This window comes from Carlito syrichta, unplaced genomic scaffold, assembly GCF_000164805.1.
Source record: "Carlito syrichta isolate Samal-C Ts95f unplaced genomic scaffold, Tarsius_syrichta-2.0.1 Scaffold310671, whole genome shotgun sequence".
Classification (NCBI taxonomy): domain Eukaryota; kingdom Metazoa; phylum Chordata; class Mammalia; order Primates; family Tarsiidae; genus Carlito; species Carlito syrichta.
The window spans coordinates 166,134-174,737 of record NW_007254767.1 but is presented as its reverse complement, the minus strand read 5'-3'; the positions used below and the strand labels follow the sequence as shown (position 1 = coordinate 174,737).

Below are 8,604 nucleotides of genomic sequence, written 5' to 3'. Positions count from 1 at the left end.
TGGCTGTGGGTTTCTCGTAGATGGCTTTTACTACTTTGAGGTATGTTCCCTGTATGCCTAGATGTTTGAGGGTTTTTATCAAGAAGGGGTGCTGTATTTTATCAAAAGTTTTTTTCTGCATCTAATGATATAATCATGTGGTTTTTGTTTTGACATCTGTTGATGTATTTAATTACATTTATTGTTTTATGAATGTTGAACCAGACTTGCATCCCAGGGATGAAGCGTACTTGGGTATAATGGATGATTTTTGAGATGTGTTGTTGAATCTGGTTTGCAAGGATCTTGCTGAGAATTTTAACGTCTATGTTCATCAAAGATATTGGCCTGTTGTTCTCTTTTTTTGTTGAATCTTTACCTGGCTTGGGTATCAATGTGATGTTAGCTTCATAAAATGATTTGGGGAGAGTTTCATCTTTCTCAATCACCTGAAATAGCTTCAGTAGGATTGGAGTCAGTTCCTTCTTAAATGTCTTGTAGAATTATGCTGGAAAGCCATCTGGTCCAGGGCTTTTCTTTTTGTAGGTAGTTTTCTTATTACATAGTCAATTTCCTTGATGGTCATTTGTCTATTTAGGGTCTCAATTTCTTGTTTCAACCTAGGCAGGTTGTGTGATGACAGAAAGTCCCCCATTTCCTTGAGGGTTTTCAAGTTTGTTTCCATACAAGTGTGCATAGTAGTCTCTGATGATCTTTTGTATTTCTTCAGGGTCAGATGTGACTTCATCTTTTGTGTTTCTGATTGTGCTTATTTGGGTTTTTTCTTTCTTTTTCTTGGACAGTCTAGCTAGGGGAACATTGGTCTTGTTTATCCTTTCAAAGAACCAGCTTTTTGTTTCATTGTTTTTTATATTGTGTTTTTGTCTTCTATGTCCTGGATTTGGGCTTTTATTTTTGGTGATCTGGATTCTTCTGCTGAAATTAGGGTTTTTGTGGTCTTCCTTTTCCAGCTTCCATAGGTGGCTTGTTAGGCTGCTAATTTGTGCTCCTTCCATTTTCTTCATGTGTGTTTGTAGGGATATAAATTCCCCTCTTACTACAACTTTTAAGGCGTCCAGAGATTTTGGTTAGATGTTTCTTCATTTTCATTTGTTTCCAGGTATCTTTCGATCTCTGTTTGGATTTCATCATTGACCCAGGAGTTGTTTAACATCATGCTGTTTAGTGACCATGACTTTGTGAGTTTGGGGGGACCTTGTTGGTGTTAATGTTTATTTTTATTCCACTGTGGTCCGAGAAGGTGCATGGTAGAATTTCCATCCTTTTAAATTTGCTCATGCTTGATTTATGGCCAATTATGTGGTCAACTTTGGAATACGTTCCATGCAGTGATGAGTAGAATGTGTATTCTCTGGTCTTTGGATGGAGTGTTCTGTAGGTATCTATTAAGTGCATTTGGTCCAGAGTCATTTTGAGGTTCCAGATCTCATTGCTGATTTTTTGTCCTGATGATCTGTTGAGAGTTGTGAGTGGGGTATTAAAGTCCCCAGTTATGATGGTGTTAGAGTCAATATCTTTCTTTAGTTTTCCTAGGAGTTGCTTTACAAAAGTTGGTGCACCTATATTAGGGGCATATATGTTTAGGATAGATATCTCTTGTTGATGGAGTGAACCTTTTATCATTATGTAGTGGCCCTCTGTATCTTTTTTAATTTTTGATAGCTTAAATGGTATTTTGTCTGAAATTAGGATTGTGACTCCTCCTTTATTTTGTGTTCCATTCGCCTGAAAATTTGTTTCCCATCTTTTTACTTTGAGACTGTGCATGTCCTTTCTAGTGAGATGGATCTCTTGAAGGCAGTATATTGTTGCCTGATGATATTTTTCCATTTTGCAATTCTATGTCTTCAGTGGTGCATTTTGTCCATTCACATTCAGGTTAATTATTGAAATGTGAGAGTTCGTCCCTATCATAGAGTTCTTATAGAGTTGTTCTTCCATTTGGTTGGTTTTGGGGTTGGTTCATGTGTATTTTATTATTTTTCCTGTACTCTTTGAAGAATGTTGTTCTTTTACCCCCTTTTCTTCTGTTTAGTACTTTCTTAAGTGTTTCATGTAGAGGTGGTTTGGTGGCAGCGTAAGTTCTTAGGGATTGGATACCTGGGAAAGATTTTAATTCTCCTTCGCTGATGAAGTTTAATCTGGCTGGGTAGGTTATTCTTGGTTGAAATCTAGGACTTTGAAAATAGGGCTCCAAGATCTCCTAGCCTGCAAGGTTTCTGTAGATAAATCTGCTGCTATTCAAATTGGTTTTCTGTAGATAAATCTACTGCTATTCTAATTCATTTTCTGTAGATAGATCTGCTGCTATTCTAATTGGTTTTCCATGCTAGGTGATCTGACCTTTTTCTCTTGCTGCCTTTAGGATTTTTTCTTTTATGCCTACTTTGTTTGGGTGACTTATTATGTGTCTAGGGGTTGGTCTTCTCATTTGTTGTCTTGCAGGGGTTCTCTGAATCTCTTGTGTTTGAATTTTTGCATCATTGATTAGATAAGGGAAGTTTTCTTTAATGATCTCATTGAAGGTTTGTTCCAGTGTGGTCTCTGTCTCTCTTTCTGCCTCAGGAAGTTCAATTACTCTTAGGTTTTGTCTCGAAGTAATCGCTCATCTCTTGAAGGTTCTTTCTTTTTTTTTTTGAGTTGGAGTCTCACTCTGTCGCCCAGACTGGAGTGCAGTGGCCACTCCCAGCCACCGCAGCCTCGACCTGCTGGGCTCTGGTGATCCTTCCACCTCAGCCTTCCCAGTAGCCAGAATTACAGGCATGCGCTACCATGCCCGGCTGATTTTTTTGATTTATTGTAGAGATGAGGTCTTGCTGCCCAGGCGGGTCTCGAACCCACGGGCTCAGGCAATCCACTTACCTCAGCCTCCCAAAGGTGTGGGATTATAGGCTGAGCCACAAAGCCCGGCTTGAAGGTTTTTTTCTGTCTTTTTGAGCTTGTTTTCTGTTTTTGAGAGTTTGGGTTAGTTCTATATTTTGGTCCTCAAGCTCTTAGATTCTTTCTTCTGCTTGGGTAATTCTGCTTTCCATGCTTATCAGTTTGTTATTTATTTCATTCACAGTATTCTTTATTACTGTTATCTCAGATATCAACTCCTTTCTAGTTTCTTCTTTAGTCTCCTCAATTCTTTTCAATCTCTCCATAAATGTCTTGATATCTCGGTGTGTAGTTTGAGACCAGTCATTCTGGGGGCTCTTCATTGTCTGCATTCCAAGTCAGTTTTCTCAGTGTCTACCCTCCCAGGAGTCTGGGAAAGACCCATATTCTTCTTTTGGTTTTTCTTCATTTGTGTAGATTTTTCTCTCTTCCATTTGGAGAGTCTCATGAATCCACCTATGCCATCACCATCTTGTGGAACATAGGTTATTGTCTTTGTGGTCTATATATAGTTTCTGTAGTTTCTTCCATTCTTCCTCAACCTCTTGTTCCTTCCCCTCCTCCTGCATTTCACCTTATATTCTACTTCAAGACTTTTTCAACACATAAGAATCATTCTTAGTTCAATGGATATACAAAATGATCTGTGGGACTGTTTTTTTTCAATCCCTGATCCAATAACTTCGAGTAAATACATTTTTGGACATTTTATTGGTCTTCCTAATCTTGTCCTTCCTCTCCTGCAGTCTCAATCCCACATGGCCTCTGGAGAACTTCTCTTTAATCATAATCAGATGATATCATTCAAACCTCTACAATGGATTACTCACAGCAAAAGCCAAAGACCTCAAAATGCCTCTAAAGTCCTACAATCTGAGTATCCCATTTTCTTTCTGATTTCATTGTCTTCTACTCTACACACTAAGCCCTCTCTTTCTACACACACTGTTGTCTTCTCTGTTCCCTGAGTACTGTATGTATGTTCCTGAGTAATGTACGAATGTTTTTGCCTCATGGCCTTCCCATCTGGCTGTTCATTCTGCCTGGAGCACTCATTCCATACATGTGCGCACTTCTGTTTTCTAGAGCCCTTTTATTTTTCTTCTTAGTTTTAATCATTGCTATAATAACAAAATTTAACCTCCACCAACCTACTAATATTCTTCATCCCCTTTCGTGAATTCTGCAGTACTTACCCTAGATACTATTTATGTCAGCCATAGATATATTTTATATTTATATGTTTATATTCATGTTTATATATTTGCAAATTTCTGTTCTTTTCAGTTCCCCAATTAAAGATAAAATTTTGTTGTTCTTCACTGCCATATCCCCTGAACACACCCATGAACCATAGAGAACAGTATCTGTCATTTGTTAAGGGATCAATACATTTTCTTAAATGGAAAAAATAAAAATAAAAAAGATATGGTTCTGAAAGCCAGTCCTAGATTGTGCTGTTGGTGTACCTAGCCAAGTTATGTAAGTCTAGTACATGTCCGTTTCCTCCCTTGTGAAATAGATTTATAATAGTTCTCATTTTAAAAACTTGCTCAGAAAAATGAAATTTAAGATGATGTTCAAAAAGAGGCTGTTATTATATTCAGCATGAACTAAGCAGGAATCCCATATTGAGATGTGTAAGAAGACACAGTAAAGTTGATAACGTTCAGAGCCAAAAGTGAGGTTAGTCCTTATTTAAAAGAATTGCAAAGCCTTGAATGCCCAGGGATATAGGACCCATGAACCACAGAGACATAGGTTTAGAAGGAAGTTGTATTATATTTATTTGCCTGAGTAGTCTCAAGATGATGATGTTATCAGGAGAGTTGCATTATATCAGAGGTGAGCAGTACTGGCTGTGTTACATTCATAAAATACTCCAGGTATTGGAGATTTCAGAATTCTCAGGATTCCCCAAAAAGCAGAGACAACAATACCCAATAGATGAGGGAGAGGAAATTGAAATTAATATTGCTGGACTCAGAGACTTGAAACTGTAATCCAAGCACTTTGGTACTAAAATTAATAGTTCCAGTCACAGTGGCTTTCATCTATAATCCCAGCACTTGGGTAAGCAAAGATGGATGCATTGCTGGAGACAAGGAGTTCAAGACCAGTCTATGCAAAAAAGTGAGACACCATTTCTACAAAAAATAGAAAAATGAGCTGTTCTTGTTCATGGGTGCCTATAGCTCCAACTACTCAGGAATTTCAGGTGATGGTAGCCTCATACATCCCACTGCACTGTAGCCTTTGCAACAGAGTGACACTAGTTCTCAAAAATAGGAAGGAAGGAAGGAAGGTAGGAAGGACAGAAGGAAGGACAACATACTTCAGAAAATAATAACATCATGGATAATGAAAAATGTATGCAATGGTAATGTGATCAATTGCTCAAGAAGATGGCCAATCCTAATAGTGTCTGCCTAGAACAACAGATCATGACAATACATAAAAACAATAGCTGAATAGCTGATAAACATGAAAGAATCATTAGATACCCACAATTACTGAGGAAGAATTCATCACTCCTCTCTCTGGAATTGACAGTAAAATTTGGGCAACAATGTAGCAATTACATAGAAGACTTGAAAAACACTATCAATGAAGTTGGTATAATTTAGAGAATATCCTGTTCATCAAAGGCATACACACTTTTAAAGTATACATGAAACCTTTGCCAGGAAAGATCATACTTTAGTCCATAAAACAAATGTAAATATATTTTACTGTATTCAAATAATTCAATGTATATTCTATGACTAGTATGAATTTAAAGCAGAAATCAATAATCAAAAATTCTTAAGTATTTAAAATTAAACAACATATTTATCAGTAAACCACAGGTCAAAAAGAGATCACAAGAACACTCAGGAATTATTTGGAATTGAATAAATGGAAACATAAAATACAAACTCTAAGGAACAAAGTTCAAGCAGATTTTAAATTTAAACGTCTATATTTAAAAGTTGTATACAAACCAGATTCTAAGTTTCCGTCTTAATAAGCTAGGGGGGGATGTGTATAAAATTAAAAGAGAAAGACTAGAGTTGGCCGGGCTTGGTGGTTCAGCCTGTAATCCTGCGTCTTTGGGAGGCTGAGGTGAGTGGATTGCCTGAGACTGTGGGTTCAAGACCCGCCTGGGCAACTTGGTGAGACCTCATCTGTACAATAGATCAAAAATTAGCCAGGCATGGTAGTGCATGTCTGTAGTTCCAACTACTTGGAAGGCTGAGGTGGAAGGATCGCCAGAGGCCAGCAGGTCGAGGCTGCAGTGGTCAGGAGGGGCCACTGTACTCCAGTCTGGATAAGAGAGTGAGACTCCAACTCAAAAAAAACTAGAGTTGTAGAGAAAATAAGAAAGTCCAGAATGTAATGCAACTTTTGATCTCTAAAGAGATTTCAGTCTCTGCAACATATGGAGTTGGAAACATTGAACATCTTATGAAAAAAGTATCTTGACCCCTATTTTGAATCATATACACTCCCAGACCTAACTTTGCATTCCAAAATTATACAATTTTTAGAGAAATACATTGGAAACCTAGGAAAGGTAAATTTGTTTGGTAGGCCTAAGAAAATCAAAGACATTTGAAAATTGATTCGATTTCATCAAAACTAAAAATAAATTGGTTTCCAAAGAAACATTCTAAGAAACACAAAAAAGAACTGAAATTTATTACATGTAAACACACTCTCAATAATTTAAAAAGAAGCAATGTAATAAAAAGTAGCCAAAGATTTATATAGAAATTTTACTAAAGAATCAATATGGGTCGAAGATAACCATACAAAAAGAAAAATGTTTGACATAATTAGTCATTAAGAAGATTCACTTTCTGGAAGGCTGAGGCAGAAGGGTCACCTGAGCCCAGCTAATCAAGACTGTGGTCTTGAGCATGCTACTCTGCACTCCAGACTGGGTGACAGAGTGAGACTCCATCTCCAAAAATAATAATAAAAGATGAAGATTCACGTTCAATGTGTTTGCCCATTTCATGATGGTTGATTTACATTTTGTTAAAAAAAGAATATTCAAATTATCCATGAAAAATAAGGATACAGGCCAAGGCAGAGCTTGGGAACTCTTGCAGCCATGGCTGCCTCAGGCCAGGATATCCGAGCTGGGCCTGTGTCCTGAGAGGTGCCACCTGCCACCTTCTTCACTGCACTGTTTTCACTGTTGGTGTATGGGCCCTGTCTGTTTCTGCTGCAGCCACTCCTGGGGCTAATGCTGAAGTCTTAGGCCGTGTACAACCGGCAAGTTTACAGGCTGGTAACCTACATCTTTGTCTAGGAGAATCCGATCTCCCTGTTCTGCAGTGCTGTCATCATCTGGCATTTTGCTGGCAATTTTGAGAGAACCATGGGCACTGTCTGCCACTTCTTCTTCACCTTGATCTTCACCATCTTCTCTGCTATCATCTTCCTGTCATTTGAAGCTGTGTCAATGCTCTCAAAGCTGGAGGAGATGGAAGATGCCAGAGGTTTCACCACCGTGGCTTTTGCTGCTCTGGGAGTCACTTCTGTCCACTCTCAGATGAGGCAGATCCTGGTATTTGGCATGGTTGTTACCGCAGTCCTGGTGCCATGGCTCCTGCTGGGCTCCTTGTGGCTCATTCTGCAGAGCTCTTTCTTCAGTAAAGTCTGTGGACTTGCAATTGTGCTGGCATATGGCCTCACATACTGCTATTCCTTCGACCTCTCAGAGGGAGTATCACTGAAACTCAATCAGAAGTTCCCTTTCACCCTGATGAAGAGGATCTCCATGTTCAAGAATGTTTTGTGGTCTTCAGCAGAAAGAAGAGCAACCCAGAGTTGGAAGCTGAACCCTGTGCCTGGCTCCTACTCCACAGAGAGCTGCCACCCTCACCTTTCCACAAACTACCCTTTTATCCGAATGCATGTCAGTGGTCAAAAACTAGCCTCCCAGCCCACCTGTGCTCCTAGATACATGTCCAGCCTACCTCCATACCAGCCTGCCTCTGGCCTGGGTTATATACAGAATCATTTTGGTCTGAACCCCAGCTCATCCAGTGTCTATCCAGATTCTGGAGTTACTCCCTTGGGTACCAGCCCCCGACCCCTGTCAGCTGCCCTGGCACAGTGCTCTGGGGTCCTATGTACTCCAGGGGCTGCAGGCTTCTAAGGAACCCTCAATGATCCTGATACCCTGAGATAATTTCTAGGGAAGTTATCTCACATCTTGGCCATCTAGAGAAGGTTGTCTCTGAGCTAAGATTTCCTGACAAAAATTATTTATTGAACACCTCTATATGTCAGACTCTGGGTTGAGTACTTTGATAAGTGTCCCTATTTTAATCTCATTTATTCTCATGGCAGCTTTGAGGAGTACAGTTTAATGTTCCCAATTTATGAATGCAGACAATGAGACATCGTGTGGATCTGTAGTGGCACAGCTGGGGTTCTTACTCTAGTCCCAGGGCTCCTCTCAAGGAACATGTGAGGGAAGAGTGTAGTAGTTGGCAGTGGCTGCCAGTGGCTATTTCCAGTTCCACCATTCCTTCTGTCACTGTAGGTTGTACTCTCAGTGATAGTGACTGTGTGTGTCTCTGCCTTTGGGAGCTCCCAGCTGGTATGTAATGCATCTCCCTGCTGCAGTGACCCTCACAGACTCTTCTGCCCTGGAAGTGGTGAGATGGGCCCATGTGAACTGCAGCAGTATGTTGAGGGATCCATGGTGTTGATTATCTTTGCATA

General features: G+C 39.6%; 1 pseudogene; it reads left to right on the top strand.

The window, feature by feature from the left end:
- Nucleotides 1–8,060, top strand: part of LOC103270897 — a 33,213-nt pseudogene extending 25,153 nt beyond the window's left edge.
- The last annotated feature ends 544 nt before the right edge of the window (nucleotides 8,061–8,604 follow it).